Consider the following 27,307-nt stretch of genomic DNA (forward strand, 5'->3'; position numbering starts at 1 on the left):
CCCAAGCAGGCTCCAGGCTCTGAGCTGTCAGCACAGAGTCCAATGCAGAGCTCAAACCCACAATCCGTGAGATCATGACCCGAGCCGAAGTTGGACACTTAACCAACTGAGCCACTCAGGTACCCCAAAACTTTCTTCTTTTCTAAAATATACATTTAGAACTACATTTCTGCCTCTAAGAGCTTTAGTTGTGTCTCCTAGTTCTGATATATAGCATGTTTGTTATCATTCAGTTTTAAGTATTTTCTCATTTCTTTGGCCTGTGGGTAGGGTGCATTACTTTAATTGATTTTTTAATATGGAGCCATACTTGGAATAAACCCCTAGTGGTCATGGTGTAGAATTATTCTTTTACATTGTTGGATTCAATTTGTTGTGATTTTTTTTGAGGATTTTTGCATCTATGTTCATGAGAAATATTGGTCTATAGTTTGCTTGTCTTGTAATCTCATTGTTCAGTTTTGGTATTAGGGTAATCATGGCCTCATAGACTTAGGAAGTACTCCTGATTGTTTCTTCTGGAAATGATTGTAGAGGATTTATATAATTTCTTCCTTAAATGTTTGGTAGAATTAACTAGTGAACTCTGGGTCTGGTGGTTTATGTTTTGAAAGTTTATTCACTCTTGAGTCAGTCTCTTTTTTAGACATATTGCTATTCAGACTCTTTCTTCCTATAGGAGTTTTGACAAATTGTGTCTCACTGAATTCAGTCCACTTCATCTGGGTCATCATGTTTCTGGGTGTAGGGTTGTCCATTGCATTATCTTATTATCCTTTTCATGACATGGGGTCCATAGTGATGTCCTCTCTTTCATTTTTGATCGCTGTAACTTGTTTTGCCTTTCTTTTCTATTTAGATAGACTGGCTAGGGGCCTGTCAGTTTTATTGATCTTTTAAAAGAAATAACTTTTCGTTTTATTGACTTTCTCTAATGATTGCCTATTTTCAATGGCATTGATTTGTTTTTTCTTTTGCTTAGCATGGATTTGATTTGTACTTCTTTTTTCTAATTTCCTAAGGTGGAAGCTTAGATTACTGATTTTACATCTTCTTTGTCTAATACGGGCATTCAATGCTATAAATTTCCAACTAACACTACTTTTACTGCATCCCACAAAATGTGATAAGTTGTATTTTTTCCCCCACTTAGTTCACATTTCACGTGTGGTCTTAGTCACTTCAAGCTGCTATAACAAAAATACCATGGACTGAGTGGCCTAAACAACATTTATTTCTTGCAGCTCTAGAGGCGAAGAAATCAGAGATCGAGGCTCTAGTAGACTGGTGTCTGGTGAGGACGGCTTCCTTCCCCCACAGCCTCATGAGAGAGAGCAAGCCAGTCTCTCCATCTTCCTGTAAGTATACTCATCCTGTCATGTGCTCTGCATCCTCAAGACCTCATTTAAACTTTCCCTCCCAACCCTCGCAAAGGCCCACCTAATACCATTCTTCTGGGGTTAGGATTTCAACATAGGAATTTTAGTGGCACACATATAGACAGACAGTCCATAACCCTTGTGATTTCTTCTTTGACCTATGTGTTATTTAGAAGTATATTTCTTAACTTCTAAATGTATGGAATTTTTAAGGGATATTTAAATCAATTTCTAGTCAAGCTGTCGTCAGACAACACATGCCATAGGATTTCCATCTTTTGGAAATTATCAAGCTTTGCTTTGTGGCCAAGCATGTGGTAAACTTGAGAGAAATTTTTTTGAGGGCTTGAAAATAATGTATACAACAGTTGCTGAGTTCAATGTTCTATATAAGCAATTAGAACAAGCTTGTTAATTGTGTTGTTCAAACTTCCTGTATTCTTATTGACTTTTTGTTAGAAATTGATTTTGTAACAATTGTTACAAGCAGATTCATTGCTTGTTTTATTAGATGCTGACAGAGGTATGTTAAATTTCTGACTGTGACTATAGATGGATTTGTTTTTCCTTGTAGTTCTGAATATTTTTGATCTGTGTCTTTTGATAGCATGTTATAAGATAAACACCAGCTCAAATTGTATTCTCTTACTGGTAGGTTGAACTTCCTCATTGTGAAATATCCCACTTGTTTCCATTAATGCTCATTACCTTAAAAACTATTTTGTCTGCACTTTTCTTTGTTGTAAGGTTTTTGATTACTGATTCTAATCCCTTACTAGTTAGAAGTCTATACAGATTTTATATTCCTTCAATGAAGGTTTAGTTTTGGTAGGCTGTTGTTTCTATGAGTTTGTCCATTCCATCCAGGCTATCCATTGTGTTGTCTTACCATAGTTTCTCATACTCTTTTATAACCCTTCAAATTTCAGTAAAATCAGTATAAATATCCCCACTTTCATTTGTGAGTTTGGTTATTTGAGTCTTCACTCATTTTTTCTTCATCAAAATAGCTAAAGGTTTGTCAAATTTGTCTCTTGATTTCACTTGATTTTCTCTATTATTTTTCTATTCTCTCTTTTATATATCTTTGCTCTAATATTTATCATTTTCTTCCATCTAATAGATTTGGATTTAGTTTCTTCTTCTTTCTCTAGTTCTCTAAGGTATAAAGTTAGGTTGGTGATTTGGAATCTTTTCTAATGGAAGCATCCAGAGCTATATGTTTCCTTTCTGGTACTGCTTTGACTCAGGTTTTGGTATGTTGTATTTTCATTTTCATTTATCCCAACATATTTTCTGATTTCACTTGTCACTTCTTCCTTGACCCATTTGATTGTGTGAGTGTGTTGTTTAATTTCTACGTATTTGTAAATTTTGCTTCTGCCATTGGTTTCATTTCATTCCATTATGATAAGGAAAGATACTTTGTATAATTTCAGTCTTCTAAAATGTATTAAAAATTTTTTGTGACCTGACATATGATCTATCCTGGAGAATGTTATATGTGTGCTTGAGAAAGATGTGTATTCTGATATTGTTGGGTGGAATATTCTTTATATGTCTGTTAGGTCTAGTTGGTCCACAGTGTTAAGTCCTTTGTTTCTGCAATAGAATATTTATGTCCCCCTCAAATTCATATGTTGAAGTCCTAATCCCAATTTGATGGCATTAGGAGGTGGGGCCTTAAGGAAGTGATTAGGTCATGAGGTTGGAGTCCTCACAAATGGGATTAGTACTCTTATAAAAGAGACCCCAGAGAGCGCCCTTTCTTTCTGCCTTGGACATGGTAAGAAGATATCCTTCTATCAATCAATAAGCATACTCCCCAGACACTAATCTGTCAGTACCTTGAGCTTGGACGTTCAGCCTTTAGAACCGAGAAATAAATTTCTATTGTTTTTAAGCCATCAGGTTGATGGTGCTCTGTTATAGCAGCCCAAATGGACCTAGACAGTTTCCTTACTGCTTTTTTGTTTGTTCAGTCTTGACACTGGTGTATTAAGTCTCCTAGTATTATTGTAGAGAGAGCTGTCTGCTTCTCCCTTCGATGCCGTCATATTTGCTTCATGTGTTTTGGAGCTCTGTTGTCTTGTACTTATAGATTTATAATTGTTGTATCTTCTTAGTGAATGACCCTTTTCTCAATATATAATTGCATTGTCCCTTGTAATAGTTTTTGATGTAAAGTCTGATATTAGTCTAGCCAACCCAGCTCTCTTTTTGACTATTTGCTCAGAATACCATTTTCCATCATTTCAGTTTCAACCTAAGTATGTCTTTATATATAAAGGGAGTCTCTCTAGAGACTGCCCTTGAATTCTGCTTTGTTTTTTTTATCCGTTCTGCCAATCAATGTTTTTTCTTGGGGAGTTTAATCCACTTATATTTAAAGTACTTAATAATAAAGAAGGACTTAAGTTTGCCATCATGTTATTTGTTTTCTATATGCCTTTAGAATTTTTGTTCCTCATTTCCCCCATTACTATCTTCTTTTCTGTTTAGTCCATTTTTTTTTGTATGGACATGTTTTGATTCCCTTACCATTTCTTTTTGTGTACATTCTATCGATATTTTCTTTGTGGTTAATGTGGGCTTACATATAACATGTTAAAGTTATAAAGATCTATTTTAAACTGTACTCACTCAACTTTATGTGCATACAAAGGCTATATTCCTTTATAGCTCTTCCCCTGCACTTGATGTTATCAATGTCACAAATGACATCTCTGTATACTATATACTAATTAACAGAGATTTATAATTATTTTATGCATTTGTCTTTCAAATCCTGTACAAAATGAAAATTGAAGTTACAAACTAAGATGACAGTAATACTAACTTTTATATCCGCCCATGAATGTATGTATTCATATGACAGGCATCAAGTTATAATATTTCATTTCATACTGAAGAACTCCCCTTAACATTTCTTTTAGGCCAGATTTGGTGACAGTGAACTCTCTCAGCTTTTGTTTACCTGGGAATATGTTATTTCCTCCCTCATTTTTTTAAATGTTTATTTCTTTTTTGAGAGAGTGAGTATGAGTGGGGGCGAGGAGAAGAGAAAGAGGGGGAATGGAGGATCTGAAGCGGGCTCTGTCCTGACAGCAGCTAGCCTGACGTGGGGTTCAAACTCAGGAACCATGAGATAGATCATGACCTGAGCCTAAGTCAGATGCTCAATCAACCTACTTCCTCCCTCATTTCTGAAGGACTGTTTTGAAGATATTGAATTCTTGGTTGACAGGTGGGTTTTTTTCCCCTTTCAGCATATACTTTGTATATATTCCTACACCTTCTGGCCTTCAAGGTTTCTGATGAAACATTGGTTGATAATCTTATTGAGGATTCCTTATATGTGATGTTTTGCTTCTCTGTTTTCAAGATTCTTTCTTTCATCTTTGACCTCCAAAGTTTGATTATAATGTGTTTCAGGGAAGGCATCTTTGTGTTTCTCTTACGTGGAGTTTGTGGAGATTGTTGAATTTGTAAGTTCATATCTTTTATCATATGAGGGGAGTTTAGTCCCAAGGTTTTTCTTCAATCTTTCTGCTCCTCCTTTTCTTCTCTTTCTGGGACTCTCATCATGCATATGTTGCTCCACCTGATGCTGTCTCACAAGCCACTTAAGCCCTGTTCCTTTTTCTTCATTCTTTTTTCCTTCTGCTTGTCATAATGAAGAATTTCAATTGTTCTAAATTCAAGTTTACTGTTTTCTTCTGTTGACTCATATCAGCTGTTGAACCCCTGTGGTGAATTTTTTTTTTTCACTTCAGTTATTGTACTTTTCAGCTCTGGAATTTATGCTTGGTTCCTTTTTATAGTTGCCAAAAGTCTCATTTTGTTCATATACCGTTTTCCTGATTTCCTTTAGTTCTTTGTCCATTTTCTCCCCTAGGCCTTTGAGCATATTTAAGACAATTGTTTTAAAGTCTTTATTTAGGAAGCCTAATGTCTGGGCTTCTGTGGGGATGGTTTCTGTCAATTTATTTTATTCCTTTGAAGGAGTCATATTTTTCTCTTTCTTTGTGTGCCTCATGAATTTTTATCATTGTTGAAAATTGGATATTTGATTATTATAATCTGGCAACTCTGGAAATGAAGTTCCAGAGTCCCTTCCCCAGTATTCACTGTTCACTTTCCCTGGATTCACATTCTGTTTTGGTGTTTTTCAATTGTTGAAGGCTATAATAGCTTGTTTGTTTTGAGATTTTTACAGACTATTTTTGAAAGGACTCTTCCTTGTCATATGAGCTCATGTAAGTCTCTTTTTAAAATTCATGTTCGGCTAATGTTTTGATGGAGTTTCCTTGAAAGCCAGGAACAAACAAACAACACATACTTATACACACAAATACACACACACTCAGCGAAAGAAGAGGCGAAGAGACAGGAGAGAGACAGGGAGAGAGAGACAGAGAGAGAGAGAGACAGAGAGAGAGAGAGAGAGAGAGAGAGAGAGAGAGAGAGATGAGGAGACAACCACCACGTTTCCCAGTCTTTGAAGATGGGATCTGTGCTGAGGCAGCCTTTTACTGATGATCTATTACTTGCTCTGAGCTTAGGGAAGTAGCCAACAGTGAAAATTTAAAGTCTTCTCAAGACTTTTCTGAGAATGGACTTTTTTTCTGGGCATGCATGCAACTTCTAAATTCCTCCAGATATATGGTTGCTTTTGAATGTCCTCATTTTCCAGGGTCTCACCTCAATTTGCTCTCAGGGCCTTCAATGCTGTATTGTACATCTCCACCTAGAATCTCTTACCTGGGGGGAGGGGGGAACGTGTCTGTGGGCTTATAGTTGCCTTATAACTTTTACTAACAGTGCTCACCAGTTTCCCCAACCACAGTCCAAAGTATATAAGCCAGAAAGGAGTGAGTCAGTCATGTCAGAACTGAATACATAATAATTTTCAGGCAAGGTCCTGTTCTGCTCCCTTTGGTCCAAGATGGAGAAATACGTTTCTGGTGCTAAAAACCAAGACTGTCATCACTGCCTTAGGGAGGCGGTGGGACAAGGATGAACAAAAGTGCCACAGTGTTTCCTATGGTTTTAAACATGTTTTTTTCTTGATCAGGCTTGCTTGGTTGCTCTAAACCTTTAATTGTTTTCAAGGCTCCTACAAAGCTTATTCAAATAGCTTTGGGTGGTTTTTTTTTTATGGTTTGTGGGGAAACAAAATCGTGGAGCTTCTTAGTCTTCTGTTTTCCTCACATAATTCCAATTTTATTGCTTTTTATTCCCCCTGTTATCTACAACCATCTTTCTGGAATCATTTTGTGTGTGTGTGTGTGTGTGTGTGTGTGTGTGTGTGACAAATGCCTTTTAGTATTTCTTAATGCAATGGACCAGAGGTTATTAATTCTCTCACTTTTGTTTTTTTTTAATTTTTTAAGTGTTTTTATTTTTGAGAGAGAGAGAAAGAGAGAGATGGAGTGTGAGTAGAGGAGGAGCAGAGAGAGAGGGAGACACTGAATCTGAATCAGGCTCCAGGCTCTGAGCTGTCAGCACAGAGCCCCACATAGGGCTCAAACTCACAAACTGCAAGATCATGACCTGAGCCAAAGTCGGATGCTTAACCGACTGAGCCACCCAGGTGCCCCTCTTACTTTTTTTTTTTGTCTTAAGTAAAGGTCTTCCTTTAACCTTAATATTCCAAAAAGATATTAAGATATTAAGATAGCTTAGACTTAAAGATTGGCAGATCTTTTCAACCAGCATTTGAAAATACCATTCCATTTTCTTCTAGCTTCCATTGTTTCCTCTGAAAGGGTGTCAGTTTTGGAAAAACTTTACCAACCGTATTTCTGGATATTCCATCTGACACATTTGTTCTTTCCATCTGAGACTCTGGTTACATATATGTTAGACTTTCTTGACCAATCTTCTATGTATTTTATGCCCCCTTAGGAATTTTCCATTTATCTCTCTCTCTACAATCTAGTATGGATATTTTCTTCTAACCGATCTTCTAGTTCATTAACTCTCTCTTCAGTTTTCTGCAATCAGATATATAATCTGTCTACTGAGTTCCTAATTTTTTAGTTTTATAATTTATAAGTTCTCTGCCCAAATTCTCAATCTTCTATCTTTTTTGAATATTTCATAGTTATTTTAAAGTCTGTGTCTCACAGCTTATTATTTGAAACCCTTGTGGGTGTGATTCAATTGCACATTGGTTTTCTTTCATTTTTTTTGGTCTCTTCACATGCCTGATTAATTTGGATTACATGATCTACATTGTAGGTTAAACAGTATAGCAATAATTTAGGGCCTCAGAAAATCACTGTATTTTTCTAGAAAGAATTTAGATTAGCTTTGGGCAGGAAACTAGGGCCCTGGTTATATCTGAACACTCTAATCCTATTTCAGACATTATTTGAATTTAGGCTTAAAAATATTTGTGAGATACTCTACTTCCACTTCATCCTTTCTTCTAAGAAGCAGTCCTTTGGAGACCTAACCAAAAAATGGTGGATTATCAAGGCTTTCCTGATCAGGTCTTGGAAAAATTGTTGTCTTCAGTTTTGTATTCCTGGTTTTGTGAGGCTGTCAAAAACGCTGCTCAGCTCCTAAACCTGTCAGTTGAATCAGCAGGCACTACCAGGGGAAAACAGCCTCCGTGCCTCTCTGGTTTGTGTCTTCCCTTGAATCTTGACCTCTTTCCTTGCCTTACTAGTTTATTTCATTCCTCCAAATAAGTGAAAATATTTTTTTTGGTCTAGTTTTTCTAGTTGTCTTCAAAGGGGGACTTACTTTCAAAGGGAGACTAGTTTCTAGTTCATCCTAGAAGTGGAAGTTGCCAATTCATTTCTACCACAACATTTTTTTTTCCTGCAATTTTTGCTAGCTTCTGACCTCATTCAAGAAGTATATATAGTGAGACTGGATATGGGACCTAGAGAGAATTTTAATGAGCATTAAGGCTTAATAATAATAGCCGTTAAACATGCATTGAGCTCTTGCTAGAGCCAGATATTATTCTTGGCTTTTCATGCACTTATGCATTTAACTTCTAGAGAGAAAATTTATGCAAAGCCGAGGTATTTTCTCCAGTAAAAAGCAATCATTGAAGTGGGAATCTCTCTAAAAATAACATAGTTCCTGATCGATAACTTGTTGATAGCATTCAGTGACTAGCTCCAGGCTTGGTCATGGTAGTTAGGCCCCAACATTTGTGGAATAAATGAATTAATAAAGAATGATGGGATGTAATTGAACTATTGAACTACTATTGAGTTACACTTGAAAGAAGCATTTGTAGGCACAATTGAAGATTTGTAGAAGCATCTCATCAGGTGTGTTCTTAGGCATGATTTAAATGCTGGCGCACGAGAATGCAGCTGTTTGTTCTCGACTCTCCCTAACCATTTAGCTCAGCAAAGCTGTGTCACAGTAAGCATTGCTTCTAAGCCAGGAACTTGTCATACGTAAACCTGGCTTGCAATTAAGATTAAATATTGCTCGTAAGTATCCATCTGTCTTGGAAGGTTTAGCTATTCACCTACCTCAGGAGGTTTCAGTGAGCAATGTGAATTTATCATTTTAAAAATTATACCAATTTTGAAATAACACTGAGTGCAATTAAAAATATTATACACAATTTTAGTCCAAAAGGTTCAGCCAACTCCTGAGGTATTGGGAAAATAATCCTCTTCAACATAAAGTTCGCCTGTTATATATTGTTCCATTATTTATTTGTTAGAATTTTATAGCTACTTTTCTCTAAAAATCTTCAAGGTATTCCCATATGACTCTTTTAAATGTGTCTCTTCTCATGTAAAGTTATAAATGAGGGAAGTACGGTAGACTACAGAAAGGGGAAAGGAAATGAGAAAAAGAATGGTTCAGGGGGGATATCGGAAGAACAGCTAGCACTCTTCCATACATAATACACAAAGAAGTTATATAGCAATGGAGGTCCCCGTAGTGGTAGTAGACTAGTGTTTCATAAAATTAAAGATCTCTATTTAATGACCTCATTTACTGACTCTATGGTGATTTTAAATATGTCACAAATTCCTGGACACTCCTTCCACTGAGTTTGAGGTGCAGTCTGTGTCCTCTCTCATTGAACCTGGGCAGGCCTTTGGACTGCCTCCATCAGTGGAACAAGACGCCATGTCTATTGCTCTTCTTCTCTTGGGGCAGCCATGCTTAGAACTCAGCCACCATGTTGTGAGGAAGCCAATGTAGCCACACAGAAGGGTCATGGAAGGTGTTCCAACAACCCCAGTCAACAACCTTGGCTGAGCTCTCAGCCGACAGCTAGCGTCAGTAACCAGACCTGTGAGTCAGTGAGCCTTCATAGATTTCCAGCCCTCAGCACTGAGCTTTCCTAGCAGAGGCCCCAGATGTTATGGAGCAGAGACAAGCCATCCCACTGTGTTCTCTCTGGATTCCCAACCCACCAAATCTGTGACTGTATTAAAATGATTGTTTTATGCCACTAAGTTTGGGGAAGTTGGGTGTACAGCAATAGATAACTAGAACTCACTCATAGTTGAGGACTAGAATCTGGGTATAACCTACTTTTCCTGGCTCATCTTCCATTGTTCTTGCTCTCCCCACCTGTGCCATACTCCTTTATTCTCTCCTCCCCTCCCCCCCACCCCGCCCGGTCTGTTCTCCTTTACACACCATCTCATGCACTTTCACCTTCCCCAAGGATTTGCTAATGCTATTTCCCCTTCCTGGGCTTCAGCATTCCTAAGACCTGGTTCAAGTCCCATTTGAGCTTCTCAATAGCAGAGTTATCAGTTCCTCTAATATCAGAAAAATAGGAATAAAAATAGAACCTATTTATAGATTAAATGGCTAAAGTATATAAAGTGCTTCGTGCCAGACACATAGTCAACACTCAATAAGTGTTAGCTCTTATTATACATCCTTCCTATTCTTATGAGTTTCTATTGAACAGTTAAGGCTTAAATGAAACTTTTGCCTTTTAAGTCTGAGCTCATATGTCAATTCTTCTGTGAAGACACCCCCATTTACCAGAAAAAAATTAAATTGCTCCTTCCATTATGCTTCCCAGTACTTTTCACATTCTTCTATTTTAACTTTGACAAGTAACTTATTATATATGTGACACTCCCCCCCCCTTAGACTCCACATTCCTCAAGGGAAATGTTTAAGGCAAAGACCTCAAAAAAACAAAGAATGTCCTTATCTTTTGTGTGAATGTATGTGTATATGTGTGTGTGTGTATTTGATATATATGTATATCAAATACCATAATGAGGAAATGAAAAGTGAAGAATTAAATACATGATTGTAGGACAAGACTAAAACATTTCTAGAATCTGGGTCCCTGCCAGAGAACTCTCTCCACCCATGAGACTTAAATTTTCCCACTTTGTTGAGGCTATATAAACGACTTGTGAAAGCCATGTAAAGGGAAACGTACATTCTTCATTAGTTCATAATTGTCCACTGTGTACCCACCACTGTAGTGAGTGGTCTACTGCTTAGACTCTACGGTCCATCAAAATACCCTACTGCCTCACACATACTCCCAACTGCAGCGCCCAAGGATGAACCTAAGTGTCCCCGGGCTAGAGGAGCTGAGTGCTGCTAGAGAACATCACTCAACTGAGCTGACTGGATGCACCTTAACTTCATCTCTAACTATAAGTGGGCATTCAGTACTGCTCACCATCTTACTTTTTTTAGCTTCACACTCCTTAAGATGACTTTCTCTTTCTTCAGACCTCCTATATCCCTGGCCTGCCTTCCTGCTAAGCAGATGACCTTACTTCAGACTTCATTAGTAAACATAAATACCAGCAGTGGGAATGTATTTGTCTTTCTATACCTCCCCCGAAAGACCCGCACTTGCCCCTCTTTCTTCTGCTAACATGGAAGATGTATCCCTCCACTTATCACACAAAGGCCAGTTCTTCCCTTTGGGTTCTGGATTTCTTTTATTCTCATCCACCCATTGTCTTCTACCTTCTGGTTTCCCCCTTCTTTTGATGCTTCACCAACTTCTTCCTTTCCACTGGATCATTCTCATGCAACATAACCATGCTCTAGTACTTCCCATCTTCTTGACTTCACATTCTGTTCCCTTTCTCCTACTGCTTTATTTCCCTGCTCCCTTCTCAGGAAAGTTTCCTCAGTAATTGCTCCACTTGTTGTCTCTGTTTCTTCTCTCACCACTCCCTCTTGGGTTGACTCCAATCTGGATTCTCTTTGCAGTACGCTTCACTGACCATTCTTGTGAGGGTGACCAATGGATACTTCTGTTTTAAAATTCACAGCAGCATTTGGTTTCCCCCAAATCTTCCTTCTTTTTGGCTTTTGGGACATTGCTTGCTTCTGGTTTTCCTCTGTCACACTGGCTGCTCCTTTTAAGTGTTCTTGACTAGCCTAGCTTCCTCTGTCCTGACTCCAAGTATTAGAGTTTCCTAATGTTCCATAGGCCTCTTCTTTCCTTGTCCTTTCTCATTTCTCCCTAGGTCATGTCATTTATTGCCCTGGGTTTAAAGAACATCCTCAAACTTATGAATTCTAAATCACCAGCCCAGACATCTCTGAACCCTAGACTTACATCTCCTAACTGCCTTTCTAGTATTTCCATGTAGATATTCCTTAGACATCTCAAGTTTAACATGCGCCAAAGGAATCTCAGCCCTCTCCCTGTAACCCCGCCCAATCTCATCTTCCCCATCTTAGTAAACACTACCACTTTCTACACCAGCTGCCAAAGCCGGTAACGTGGAATTCATTCTTGACTCTACCAAATGCTGTCTACTTCCAAAATATACTTATGTCTATCTCCACAGATGCCTGACTCAGATAGGCACTCTATAAATATTTGTTTAATGAACAAATGACTAGGAAAAAGGTTTATGTTTGCTCACCAGAGAAACACAGAACAGGTTTCTGGGAGGGTTATGGGATGAGAAGTCAGTGTTCCTCTTGTCAACAGGGTAAGAAGACGCTGGAGTTAAAGCACACTGAAAAGTGGGAAAAATATTTTCCCAGCTTCTGGGATAGAAAGGAAACTTGCCTGGGAGTAGATATGAGGCCAGGTGGCTAGATCATTGTGAGTCCCTATGCTGTGGGGTGCAGGAAGGAACACTCACACAGAATAGGCAAGAAACTCTTGGAGGGCACTCCATGGGAACTCTTCCGAGCTTTGGAAGAGGTTGTAAACTCAGAGAGGGAAGCAACCCTTTGGGAGGACTATTTAAAGGGCTATAGCATCTTAAGAAGAGGAGTGCTCTGAAGTAGGTAGTGTGGAAGTCAACAGCAGTGTTAGTGGTGGCAGCAACAAAGCAGGGGAAACTTAGAACCTACTGTGCATTCCTGCCAGCAAAAAAAGGTCCAGTGAAGGGGAGTTTCCAAGCCTTCATGTTCTCAAGTTGCTGTAGGTGCGTGCGCGCGCACGCACACACACACACACACACACACACACACACACAGCTTTTATCAAAAATGGGGAAAGCAGCATCTTCTTTCACCCTTCTGGAGAGTCACTACACATATTTGTGTTATAAATACTCCAAGACGTCCTACAGTAGAGAAGATGGTGTAACTTCATTTCATGCAGCATGTTCCAAACATGTCTGGTCTCAGAGCCCTTTGTCACCGAATACCTTATATCACATCACTGTCCCCTACTGTTCCACAAACAGGACTGATTGCAGGGAGGCCATGTTTCCTTAGCTGTGGACTCAGACTCCAGGGAATCCCAGAGAGTTATCTCCAAGGGGTCTGCAAATCCTGTGTGCACCACACCCTGAATAAATAAGAGGACCTAAATACACATGGCTACTTAAAAAAATTATGTCAATATCTGTAATTTTAAAAATATGAATTCCTAATCACTCAATACTAAATCTATAACTGTGATCCTAAATGTGGGAGCATGAAGAACATTTTCTCATTAAAAAGGGGTCATTAGGGGCGCCTGGGTGGCTCAGTCAGTTAAGTGTCGGACTTCCGTTCAGGTCACGATCTCACAGTTTGTGAGTTCGAGTCCTGCGTGCAGCTCTGTGCTGAGAGCTCAGAGCCTGGAACCTGTTTCAGATTCTGTCTCCCTCTATCTCTGCCCCTCGCCAGCTTGCATTCTGTCTCTCTGTCTCTCTCTCTCTCTCTCTCTCTCTCTCAAAATAAATAAACATTAAAAAAAATTTTTTTAAGGTATCCTTATAAGTAAAAATTTGTGGATCAACCACAAATTACTGTAATCCTGAAAATAGTAATGGCTAACATATTTTGATGCTTAATATGCTCAGAGCTATACTAAGGGCTTTCGCGAGATCATCTCATTTCATCCTTACAGCAGTCCTATGAAGCAGGCACTATTATTACCATCCTCATGCAGAAAAGGGAGGGTTAGTGACATTAAGTGCCTGTTGAAGCCTGTTGAAGACCACACCATATAGTGGTAGAGTTGGGATTTGAACCCAGGTGCCTGACTCCGAGCCTACAGCTTAACTGTTAGGCTGTGTGGCCCTCATCAGGACATGTCCTGAAGGGAATGGAGCGCAAGTCAGGTGTCTGAGCCTTTTCAGGAAAAAATGGAGATGTCTGCGTCCTGTTTTAATGGCGGCCCATTCTGTTACATATTCTGGTGGAAATCCTCTGGGGCCCTCTCCTCCCCAAGACCACGCCCTCCCCTTTTCTCCATTAATCCCACAATAAAAAAGAAAGCATGCAATCAGCATTTTGAGGAAAATGAAGATGTGAAAGAAGGGACCTTCCCTGACACATTTCTCCCATGACATCCCATCCATCTCCCCAGCGCCTCACCAGGATTTGGCTCGAAACGAATTGGGGAAACAAGGAATGACAGTTATGAGGCAACATAGTCTGGCAGGAGGGAAGTGTCACTGTGGCTCTCCTAAGAGAGGGGGGTCTGCATGGTTCAGACCTGAGGCCCATCACCGCCCCCTGTTGACCGTCATGCTGAATTATGTGCCCTCTTCTCATGTGCTTTGAATGCATTAAGATCTACCTCTGAACCGATGGCAAATGTTAATCTATATAAAAATTTTTTTAAAGCAGAAACACCAGAGAGCAAAAGTCAGAAAGAGTAATGGCGGTCCTTCATGCATAACAATGACGATGACTGCGGAAGTACTTGAGTCCTTGACTCTCTGCCCCATAAACTATCTGCTGAGTGCTGCTTCGGAATGTCTCACAGTGGCACGGCTCTGCCCGCTCTTTCGGCATATGGAAGAGACTGTTGCTCGCACATAAACAATGGCAACCCATCCCCGAAAGTATCCCACCTGGAAAATGGAGCATAAAATTGCCTTCCTGAACTGTTTTCCTTTTAGCAACTTATTTTCCAGAGTTTTCCCATCCCCTGAGGTGCAATTCTATATTATAAATGATACACTGGGAAAACACTTACTCAGGGTCTAGTTGGGAGTTAACAATTTAACTGCTGTTTTAAGAGCTGCATTTTGACACACATTTCTTTGGGAGAAACAAAACTTCAGACTAGTCTACTTTATACTAATCTAGCCTTAGACCAGAGGGACAACCCTGCATAATTTCTTTTACAGATTAGCAGGGAGCACTATGTTGTGTACATGTATATATCTACGTGCATTTTCCCAGCTCAAAGCAGGGTGGAACAAGAAGGAAAAAACAAGCACAGGAACAAAGATGACTCCAAGTTGAGGCTTAAAACAAGTGCACAGTGACAGCAGCTTGCAGACCTCCCATTGAGGTCTTTCAGATACGGATTCAAAGAAGGGAAAGAACCTCACCTGTTTACAGTATCCTCAGGATAAAACCAATCACTTAAGGGATCTTTAGCTATTTTTTGGCACCAAAATCAGGTAGGGGGTTTTTCCCAGAGGCCTGGTAAAATGTGATACCATATGGTGCTGTGAATATCATACCCAAACACATTCTTTACAATAGAGTCAGTAAGGTTCACTGGGCTGTTCCTCATACAGATGGTCCAGCTCAGCCAGAAGCATCTCACCAAAGGGTAATTCCGTGAGAATAAGTCTACAGGGGCCCAGTCTATGCCATATAATCAGCCCTCTGCTGATCAATAACGTGCAGACAATAAAGCGAAGTGAAACCAGAAAATACTCTCTTAATAAAGGAGACTGGCTGGTTATCATCTGAGAACAAAAAAGTTACATTTTGCTACTAAATGCTTTACTGACTTCAATTTTGATCAGTTTGTACATTTCCTATGCCTTTCCCATCAGCATCAAAACTATCAGAAGGAGGGTAGAGTTGGTGGCCCTGAGTGGTCACAGACTGAAGAAGGATCCTCATCATCATTACAAACGCTACCATTTCCTGGGTCCTTCTTACTTACTGAGCCCTGTACATACGTGCTTTACAGGCATTACCTCTGTAATCCTCCCAGTAATGCTGCAAGAGGTTCTATTTTTACAAAATAAGACATTAGAGGTTACAGATAGACCTCATTTTACTGAGCTTTGCTTTCTCGTGCTTTGCAGAGATTGCATTTTTCTTTTTTCAAACTGACGGTTTGTGGTAACCCTGCATTGAGCAAGACTGTCATGGCATTTTCCACAGCCTCTGCTCACTTCGTGTCTCAGGGTCACTTTTTGGTAATTCTTGCAATATTTCAAACTGTTTATGATATTTTTTTATGATGACCTGTGATCAACGATCTTTGATGTTACTACTGTAATTACTTTAGGGCGCTCACATAAGATGGCAAATTTAACTAATAAATATTGTGTGCGTTCTGACTAACCCACCAATCAGCCATTCCTCCATCTCTCTCCCTGTCCTCAGGACTCCCTAGTCCCTGAGACACAACGTTGAAGTTAGACCAATTAGTGACCCCACACTAATTGTAAGTACTCAACTGAAAGGAAGAGTCACACATCCCTCACTTCAGATCAAAAACTAGAAATGATTAAGCTTAGTGAGGAAGGCACATTGAAAGCCAAGAAAGGCAGAAAACTAGGCCTCTTGAGCCACAGGTTAGGCAAGTTGTGAATGCAAAGGGAAAGCTCTTAAAGGAAATTAAAAGCACCACTCCAGTGAACACATGAATGTTAAGAAAGCGAAACAGCCATACTGCTCATGTGGAGAGTTTGAGTGGTCTGGATAGACCAAACCAACCCCAACATCCCCTTAAGTTAAAGCCTAATCCAGGTCTAGACCCTGACTGTCTTCAAATCTGTGAAGGCTGAAAGAGGTGGGGAAGCTGCAGAAGAAAGGTTGGAAGCTAGCAGAGGTTGGTTCCTGAGGCTTAAGGAAAGATGCTGTCTCCATAACATATGAGTGCAAGTTGAAGCAGCAAGTGCTGGTGTAGAAGCTGCAGCGAGTTACCCAGAAGATGGAGCTAAGGTAGTCAATGAAGGTGGCTACACTACACACAACAGATTTTCAATGTAGACTAAACAGCCCATTATTGGAAGAAGATGCCATCTAGGACTTTGATAGCTAGAGAGAAGTCAATGTCTGCTTTCAAAGCTTCAAAGTTCAGGCTGACTCTCTTGTGAGAAGCTAATGCAGCTGGTGACTTTAAGTTGAAGCTAATACTCATTTCCCACTCCAAAAATCCTAGGGTCCTTAAGAATTATACTAAATCAACTCTGCCTGAGCTGAATAAATGGAGCAACAAAGCCTGGATGACAGCACAGCTGTTTATAACACGGTTTACTGAATATTTTAAATCTACTGTTGAGACCTACTGTTAAGAAAAAATTTTTCTTTCAAACTATTACTGCTCATGCAGTGCACCTGGTCAACCAAGGGCTCTGCTAGAAATGTATGAGGTTAATGTGTTTTCAGGCCTGCTAACACAGCATCCTCTCTGCAGCCCATGGACCAAGGAGTTATTTTGACTTTCCAGTCTTATTATTCAAGAAATACATTTCATAAGGCTATAGCTGCCGTAGGTAGTGATTCTTCTATGGATCTGGGCCAAGTTCACTGAAAACTTCTGGAGAGGATTCACCATTCTAGAAGCCATTAAGAACATTCATGATTCATGGGAAGATGTCAGAATGTCAATATTAACAGGAGTCTGGAAGAAGTTGATTGCAACCCCTTATGAGGGGTTCAAGACCTCAGGGGAGGAAGTGCCTGCAGGTGCGGTGGGAATAACAAGAGAACTAGAATCAGAAGCAGAGCCTGGAGATGGGACAGCGTGGCCGCCATCTTGGATAAAACGTGAATGGACGAGGAGTTGCTTCTCACGGAGGAGCAAAGAAAGTGGCTTCCTGAGATGGAATCTACTCCTGGGAAAGACGCTGTGAAGATTGTTGAAATGATAGCAAATGATTTGGAATATGGCATTGACATAGCTGATAGAACTATAGCAGCATTTGCAAGGATGGACTCCAAGTTTGAAAGAAGTTCTACTGTAGGTAAGGTGCTATCAAACAGCATCCATCGCCTGCTACAGAGAAATCATTTGTGAGAGGAGGAATCCATTGAGGCAGCAGACTTCATTGTCGTCTTATTTTAAGAAATTGCCACAGCCACCCTACCCTTCAGCAGCCACCACCATCAAATCCAGGCAAGACCCTCCCCCAGGAGAAAGAGTATGACCCACTGAAAGCTTAGATGGTGGTTGGCATTTTTTTTTAGCAATAAAGTATTCTTACATTAAGGTATATACAGTTTTTTTAAGGTATAATACTATTCTGCAATTGATAGACTGCTATATTGTTACACTTTAGTATAAACATAACTTTGACATGCACTGAGAAACCAAAGCATTTGTTTGAGATGCTTTATTGGGGTGGTCTGGAACTGAACCCATAATATCTGCAACGTATGCCTGTCTAGCCATGAAATTAATTGCCCAGAGGGTCACCAGCTCAGAAGCTGTGGAGCAGATTGTGACCCCAGTTCTAACCACCCATCACACCATGCCACCTCCATATTTCTGCCACTTAATTAGGAGGTTCTCCCCTCCCCTGGTTTCTTACAATCCCTTTCTATTTTGTATGGTTTTCTCCCAGATGGTACATCAGACTAAACATCATCATTTGAAAGAAGAAGTCACTCTGTTGATCTCTTGAATAGAGTTAATACCCTGGTAGAGAGAGGGAAAGCACTTCTTTATTCTTTCACTCCATTGGTAGCAACCTTGCAACATGAGTTCTTGAATAGTCTAGTCCAGATTCCTGTTGACTAACACATTCTTATTAAAAGCCACTTATCTGCATTCCTTTACCGAGGTTGCTGCCCCTTTTGTGCATCTGCGGTAGGGAGTTGCTTTGGGGGTTTATGTGCTTGCATCTGTTTTGCTTGACAGCACACATCAAGTCCTCTCCAGCCTGCACAATGACCCTTCATGTATTACAGAGATACGCCAACCTTGAGCAGTGTCCTTAAGGAAAACCTTCCTTGTTGGCATAAGATCAATAGTTCCAATCTCCCCAAACACCTATCTGTGGCCACGTCCATATAATTAAGAATACTGGTTTGAAAGAAGAGTTGAGCAAGCATTTTTCCTGGTCAATGATGAAACTTGAGAGATTGCCTCGTTCACTTGGGATGCAGGGTTTCTCCGCTCAATATTATACTGTAAAGGCTTATCCATATGGAAATATGTAGAACTGGTTCATTCACTTTCACAACTGTGAATTGTTGCAGTGTATCGATTAAATCACAATTTAAAAAAAAATCTATCCTTTGGTATACAATTAAAATTTTCCCAGTCTCTTAAAAAAACAAATCTGTATGTTTTGATGTGACAAAGCACCGCAGTGAATTTTCTTGCTCATGTCGACTTGTGCACATTTGCAAGGACTTTTCTAGAGTGCCTGCTAAGATATGGAATTGATGATTCACTGGGCATTCCTCATCTTTACCTTTATTAGCTCTTGCCAAATTATTCTCCAGTTTACATTCCTATCAGCAGTAGATGTACGAGTCTTTCTTTGACCACACGTCTTCATCAGCCTTTGGTTTTATGAGACTTTTATTTCTTTTTGCCTACCTGATGAGTGTGAAATGTTTCCTTGTTGTTTTGAAGGTCTTCGGGTATTTGAAAAACAGCCGAGTTGGTAGCTCTGTGAAAATACAGCTTGTTCTAAATGAAATCGATAATGCATGAGAAGGATTTATTCAATGAGGTCCAGTGACTGTGGCCAAAGAAACTAGTCACCACCAGGGCTTTGAGCGTTTGTATTAAAAAATAAAAATCTCACTGGTATCTGTATTTTACCAAACTGGAAAAAATCCTTCCCCTTTTCCTATGCTACTTACCTTTTTCCTGTTCAGGTTGGGTTATGAATTTGGTGCCAGCAATAAATAAACAAGTCAAGACTCACATCCATCTGCCTGGGGAAAGTAGCTGTTTGGACATGTGAAGTCTGGCTTTACAAGTGTGCAGGGCTCCTTGGACATGCTTGAAGATGTTCTAGGATGCTTAGGGTGCGGCAGGGTGGGGTGGAGGAGTTGGTCTCAGCCCTGCAGAGTGGCAAGTGCCTGTAAGGGTCCCCTGTAAGTCTGGGCCATGCTCTGGAGAGCATGATTAGTTACCTAGTAATCCACGTCTATTTTCCTTTTGTTATCTCGAGCCTTTAATTAAGTCTTATTTCATCATTTTAGTCTTATTGCAGACCTGCTAGTGGGAATGAAGTAAAGAGTCTTAAGTCCACTTGAGTCCAACTTGTAAAAGAGCAGAAGTGGCCCTGGAGACAAAGGCGGCAGCAACAGTGATGGGTGACAAGCCTCCAAGGCAAAGGTGAATCTTGAGAGGACCGAAATCTGGTTATTAATCTAGGAGATTCTACCTCCATTCCAATCTCGGTTTCCCTCGCAGGCTGCCAGGCAGGAGAATCCTGGAGGACTCATTTGTGAAATCGGCCCCCCTGCTTCTGAATTTCCAGGGAGTCGGCAGGATGTGGCAGAAAGAGCATGCCCTTTGAAGCTGGCGAACTTGAGTTCACCTCCATGCTGGGGAAGGTTTGTGAACTGGGGCAAATGACAACTCCCTGGACTCCCATTTGTGAGGGTAAGAGTGACTGCCTTAGAGGGACTGTGAGGATGAAACATAATTGATGTGGGAAACAAAGGCAGAAGGAAATGGCAGATAAGATTAAATTTCCTTATAACCTGTAGCCCATTGACAAATACTTAGGCCGGCAGAGTAAAATGTTTTTCCAGAAATTCCCTACTGCCTTAATGCTGATGTTTTGCTAGAGGGAAAAACAACCTTAGCCTGACAATAGCATCCTGGGAGTCTTCTTTAGCATATGGAAATCTCATTGGAAACTTCCCCTGGACTTTATCTCCCCCTGACACACAGTATATAACCAGTCTCTCCTCATGGTCCCCTGGACACCTTTTCCTGCCCACAGGTCCTGTCCCCGTGCTTCAATAAGATCACCTTTTTGCACCAAACGTGTCTTCAAGGATTCTTTCTTGGTAGTTAGCTCTGGACCCCATGAACCCCACTATCACGCAATGCTCACTTAGGTAAAACACCTAGTACAACGTCTGGAACACAACAGACATAAAAGACACATGAATTCCCTTCCTTCCCCACCCCCATAACTCTGCTTTCGGGACCAGCTCTCCCACACATCCATTGCCCCCTTGGCCCCCACAACTCCCAACCCCCAGGATCTTTGGAGGCAGGTCTGCAGGCCCAGGACCTTGCATGAGCCTCCACACCTTCATAGAAGCTGACCTCTCCCAGCCCTTGTCTCTGCTAACAATAGACTTATAATGATTAGCTGTGTGTCATACACTGTTGACAATTTCAGTTACCACATTTTTATGAGGGAGATGTAGTATCTGGGGACAGCAGGAATCTGGCCGTAATTAACACTAACCTCCGGATCAGACCACTTACCTTCAGGCCCAGTCTTAGCTGCTCAGTTTTGAAGTAAATGGATTTTTCTCTGAAAGCCCCAAGGGAACAATTATTGTCCTCACTGCCCTTAGGGTAACCGCCTCTCCTCACTGCTGGAAGAGATTAGGACCAACAGATGAGATTAGGATTGTCCATGACACCCTTTGGTCTTAAATTAAAATGCTTTCAGTGGTTGGTAGCTGGCATCCTGGCTGCCTCTGGAACCTTCCCTCTCCCAGTTAGCATTTCAGATTTGCCCCTGCAGTTGCATTCTCCTCTGGGAAGAAGGCAGCCTCTGATAAGGAATCCAAATGGGGCCCCAGCCCTGCACTTTCGCAGGGACACTCAGCTGGCTGGAAACATCCTTCCCTCCGGCACGGGCAGCCCCTTTACTGACACTCTCAGTGGAGAAACTGAAGATCAAACAAGTTTAATCTCTGACCCCCACACTGGCCACCTCACAGGATTCTGTCTTCAGGGCAAGGGTGATCTGAAATCATTCATGTTGCCTTCATCACAGTGTTCTTTCTCCGCAGGAGGCTGTCGGCTGCTCAGGACAATCAATCTGACATACTTCTCTACTTCTACACGGAGACTAAAACACCATTTAAGTCTTATTCCAACATTTCTTGAATCATGTGGGTATTACCAAGCATGAAATCATCATCTAAAAACTCAATTTTAAAGAGCTGGTACTTTGGGGAAAATAAGAAGGAACATTTTCCCCTGTTTACTCTGAGATTTGCTTTTTTTCCCCCTGTTCTTCCAATAGTGTAGTTATTGTGCTTTTCTTAATCTTTGGAGATTAGGCTTCAATTTTTCACCTAGACTCCGATTTGCCCATAAATCTCTTCATTTTGCTTAATTTAAATGTTTTGGCCGACTTCATGGTTTAATAATGAGAAATAAAATTGGAGCCTTAATGACTGCTAAGGAGGGAATTTTCATTTCATCTGGAATTAAAAGAGCTGTTAAAGAGGCGGGTGCCCTGTCAGACAGGCTGCCACCACCTTCAGTGGAGTGTGCCAAATGTGGCTTGATAGTCGACAGTTCTTTATACCCAGGGCAATCCTCCAGTACCATTACTTGAAAGTCCTTCAGCTCCAAGCTCACTTACATCCATCCACCTGATTGCTATGCCCCTATTGATTAAGCTGCGAACTAGTCATTGAATTCAGGCCCCCTCCCCCATCCCTAGGGTGTCCCTCACATGCTACCCATAAGAGCTAAGGCAGGTTACCCAGATCCAGCCTGCTTGGGCACAAGTGGTGTCACGGGGGCCCTGAGACCACAATGATCTGACAGCCAGGCAGGGGAGAATACGGTTTCAACACTTCCACCCGAGCTGACAAACTTAAAAGAGAACAAGAACTAGAAAAAGTTCCAAAACCCCCTTTCTCGTAGATTTACCAGTGGAGAAAGGTTTCCACCGCAGGGCTGTGTAGCCTAGAATTCCCTCCTTGGCCCGGGGCCGAGAGGGAGCACTAGCTGGGTGATTCCCCTTGTGCAGGGGGAGAATACAGCGAGTCCTCTGGGGCCCTGGGTGGAGGGGCTGCCTGGCCCTGGGTGGGAGAGAATGGGAAAGCTGGAGACACAACCCGTCTCTGGGGGGGGGCGGTTATTGGAAAAAAGTAACCTCATCTTAGTGACCCCCTGCAGGTGCGTCCCACTTTCCTCACCTGTATCTGCTCTAAGAAGCCTCCTACGAGAATCCCATCCCTCATTTAACACTGAATCATATCCTGTTTTCAAGTAAAGTGCTTTGTGTACTCGCCTTTTCATGCAGATTGTAAATGCCTCCATGGCGAAAACCTTGTTTTATAGTTTTTAGTCATTCATTGACTGATGAACAAATGAGTGATTAAGCCACTCCTTAGTCCAGCACCCACGGCAGCTGAGAGCACTGAGCAAGGCTGATTTTTTCCTAGCCCAGAGACCCCCGAGATGTCTGCCTCCAGGGCTCACAGTCTTGTTGGATCAACTCACTGTGTATGGAAGGGCACTAATGCAGTCACATCCAGTAAGATCACAATGGTTCAAAAACATAAACATTGCAAGAAGACAAAACTTTAATACTGAGTTTCTTTGGGTACTGCCATTCGGGTTCTTTTTTTCCCCCTCTACTTTTTGGATTTTCCGAATTTTCCATAATGCATAGGCATTACTTTCATAATCATAAAAACGAAACCGTAAAGAACATGTTAAAGAAAAGAGCATTTTTTCCCCCAAACTCATCAAAACTGGCCAGACTTGTCAGTATGGGGATCAGTCTACCTGCTAGAGTTGTATGTAATTTGTTGACCTTCAAACTGTAAATGATGTTTTCACACTTTAAAAGCAAACCAGGGAGAAATATTTTGGTGTTCCTGGCAAGTCTGAGGAAAGTAAAGTTGATTTCCATGATTTTGATAAAGAAGATCAGGCCCATTTGTTCTGAGAAAATACCACCTAGATGGACTTACACTGAAATGGATAGTCCATGAACCAAGTTTTGGTAATTTTAGTGTGAGTGGAAATCACTTTCTGAAGATAATGAGGAGAGAAGGGAGATGGCTGATTGATTTTTTTTCCAAAGCTGGTGTGGGAGTTCGGAGGCTGAAACCTATAGAGAAAGCATGTAGACGCTGGAAGAAAACATTCCCTTGGACCTACTAACTGGACCAACTCTCCAGCAGCCTATGAATGTTATCAAACTGCTTTCCCCACTGGGTTCATGCCCAGTAAAATAAATGAAGTCATATTTTTGCCTGGCATAAATTATTAAGTTGATGTGTGCACGATTGCTTTAAATCAAGGGTGCCTTAGCATATCCCTGCCACTCAGTGTCCGACCTGCAGCATTTTTATGTACATTTGGTCTCAGGTGCATTTGCCTCATTCATTCATGGGAACTCAGTATGTGCAAGGAATCCTACACACTGTGAAAGAATAAAAGATGAAAAAGGCATTGGCTCTGCTCCTTATGTGCCTCACTCTGGCAGGTGGGGCAAGAACAACAATGTGTCAGGTCCATATACTTCAATGATGCAAGTGTCAAGGGCATGAAAAGTCTGAGGACGTTCGGGAGAGGGAGAGGTTATCTCCTCCCTCCTTGGGGGACGGGGATCATTGAGTTTACATGGGAGATGATAGGTAAGCCAGTTCTGCAATAGGTAGGCTTTGGCAATACCTGGAGAAGGCATTCCAGGAGTGGTCAAAGCAAAGACATAGAAGAAAAGCCTGGAATAAACAGGATAAATACAGGATGGGAAGTGGTATGATTTGATTGCAGGGTACATGGAAGGCAGGTGACAAAAGCATCAGAAGTTTGAAAGATTAGCCTGGGCGGATCAGGGAGGCCCTTAAATCCTCTGGAAATAATAGCAGCCTCAGCAAATCTGCTGCTTTTTTGAAACAAAAGATGTGCTAGCTAAATAAAGGTATTGCTTCTGAACTCTGTACTTTACTGGCTAACCTACCCACTCAAACTTTAACAATTTCACCATCTGACCTTTCTGAACATTGTTTTCTTCCTAAAACGGACAAGGCATTTGATAAGTATGGAGTGTAACATCGAAGTCGACTTGCATTGCACTACTTCTTACTGGTTGTTTGAAAAACAACGGGGGTGGTGGGAGGTGCCTGGGTGGCTCAGTCAGTTGAGCAAAGGACTAGGCTCTAGTCATGATCTCCTGGTTTGTGGGTTTGAGCCCCGCATCTGGTTCTGTGCTGACAGCTCAGAGCCTGGAGCCTGCTTCGGATTCTGTGTCTCCCTCTCTCTCTGCCACTCCCCTGCTCATGCTCGTGCTCGCTCGCTCTCTCTCTCTCTCTCTCTCTCTCTCTCTTTCACAAAAAACAAATAAAACATTAAAAAAAATTTAAAAACCACAAACTAGTAGGGGCTTTGCAATTTGTCTGGTCTTCTGACTTCTTAAAGCTAGTAGAACTTTGCTTCGGAGCTGACAGGGGTGGAGGGGAAGAGGTTTTAACAAGTCAGCTCAGGTATCTTCACACTCAACTGGGAATGGGGGAAAAACACCTTTTGCTTCATGCATCTACATATATGGTTGGCTTAGAAATAAATTACATCAAAGAGCACTCAGCGAGAACTAAGCCAGAGGATGAAACGCAGCAATATTACCCACCAGCACGAGGAAGCCTTCAGTGATCAGGTAGAGCATCTTTTCTCTGTTGAAATGGGCACAAGGAGCACCGAGAGAAGCAGGGCGGGGCTAAACCGCTACATGCGCATGTGTGCGCTCGCGCACACGCACGCTCGCGCACACGGTTTAGCCTTACAGAAAGGGGAGCGGGAAGCAGCAAAGAAAAAAATAAATGAAATCTCTCGGTAATGAACGATCTTTCATCTGATTGTCTTAAAACTAGGTCTTCAAGTCCTGTCACTGCCTCTGAGGGCGCCAGCAGGCACTGCCTCCTGGTAAGGCCGCTGGGGGCTCTTTACCTACTTGTGACTTCTCTCCTTGACCTTCACATTTGACCAAGCTTTGGTGATTTGAAACCCTTGCCTATGCTCACTTAGTGCGACAGGATTACAGATGACGTTGAAATGGAAGTTACATTCTGTTATTCTTAATGGAAAAGCTACCAAGAATGCAACCATAACAATCCAAGTAGAATAACTTTCCAGGCGGCTCCGTGGACTATGGATAACAGGAGGGTTTAATGGATTGCAAAGAAAAATTGTTCTAAAATGTTCCTGTACATCACAAATTGGGGGGTTTGGTTCTCTATTAATTTTTCACATTGGTTCCACACCTTCGGTTCTGAGTTCACACTCCCTGGCGCCCCCACAGTTTAAAAATATTTGGGGGACACACACATTTAAAGAGCTCATCATACATTTCAGACTATTTCATTGCTTATTTCAGTTACTCTTTCTGGGTTCTATAGGGCTAGACTGTTTGTTCGTCTCTGCAGCTAATCCCATTAATATAATTTAAAGAAGCCCTGGGATGAGTTAGAGGTAAAAGATCTCTAAACAGTGTTGACAGCAAACATGAAGAAACATAATAGGACAGCCGGAATCCCACGAAAAGGAACAGCGTGGGTGACAAGCAAAACAATAGCAACCACAAACTATCGCTTATCAGAAGAGCGCAACAATTCATGAATTAACCATAGTGCACTCCAAGCGAGGTGAAGCGGAGGTGAAGCGAAGGCTCGCGTAGCCAGCCATCAGAAATGTTTTCAACACCCCAAGTCACAAACACTCCTGCTTCCTCCACTAAGCCCATCTCAAGTACCCAGAGGCCTTTGCCCTTCTGAATTTCTACCTGGTTTATATTCCAAATCACTTCAAGATTTCATGCTTTACTTCATAGTGGGTTTTGCCTGTCCAGCTAGAGGACAGATAATTTCTTCCACTCCTTCACTACTTGGCACAGAATCTAATGGGGTGCTGTGTGTTATAGAAATACCCTCTCTGGGAGCCTGGGTGGGCCAGTGAGTTAAGCGACCGACTTAGGCTCAGGTCATGATCTCATGGTTTGTGGGTTTGAGCCCCGCATCTGGCTCTGTGCTGACAGCTCAGAGCCCGGAGCCTGCTTTGGATTCTGTGTCTCCCTCTCTCTCTCTGTCCCTCCCCTACTCATGCTCTGTTTCTGTCTCAATAATAAATAAACATAAAAAAAAAAAAAGAAAGAAAACCCTCTGAAGACCACTCCCCAATCTGAAAAAAGGCCAGTAGGATGAGAGGTCCTTTCATCCCTCTGACTTCTCTGGCATAGTCTACAGAGAACATTAGATTAGGCACAGAAATATGAAAGCGGGCAGGATCTTTCAGCTCACTGTCTAGCAGAAAGATCGCTGCACTTATGTGTTTGATCTCCATCCTCCATAATATGAACTCTACACAGTCTTAACTCGCTACTGGGGTCAGATCTCCAGACACAACCGGAGTCACAATGCATGGATTCCCTGACACACTTCAGTACATTCCAGCCAGGGAAATACTTCTATGCATGGTCTTAGCTAGTATCGAGACAGATTATATGCTCACTTTCTTCATGCCCCTGCCCTCTTAGGGCCTCAAGTCCCCTGCCATTTCCAGTCAGAGAGGTTGTTTTCTACTTTATTGCCTTTGTAGGCTTCTTTCTTTCTCAATACCAATTAGTATTTTTCCATTCATTAAGAAAATTGTTTTAATG

General features: G+C 41.3%; 1 long non-coding RNA gene across 4 annotated transcripts in view; it reads left to right on the forward strand.

Annotated features, from left to right (window-relative positions):
- LOC115307077 overlaps positions 1–24,060 on the forward strand; it is a 29,344-nt gene extending 5,284 nt beyond the window's left edge. For 2 of the 4 annotated variants that reach the window (XR_003915544.1, XR_003915547.1), the window contains 4 exons: positions 1,245–1,358; positions 19,914–20,049; positions 20,128–20,270; positions 21,699–21,895. This is a non-coding gene — a long non-coding RNA (uncharacterized LOC115307077). Of the gene's footprint in view, positions 1–1,244; positions 1,359–19,913; positions 20,050–20,127; positions 20,320–21,698; positions 21,896–23,737 lie in introns of those variants that run through there. The other 2 variants (XR_003915546.1, XR_003915545.1) reach the window with 2 other exon arrangements.
- The last annotated feature ends 3,247 nt before the right edge of the window (positions 24,061–27,307 follow it).

The sequence above is a fragment of the Suricata suricatta genome, chromosome 11, assembly GCF_006229205.1.
Source record: "Suricata suricatta isolate VVHF042 chromosome 11, meerkat_22Aug2017_6uvM2_HiC, whole genome shotgun sequence".
NCBI classification, from domain to species: Eukaryota; Metazoa; Chordata; class Mammalia; order Carnivora; family Herpestidae; genus Suricata; species Suricata suricatta.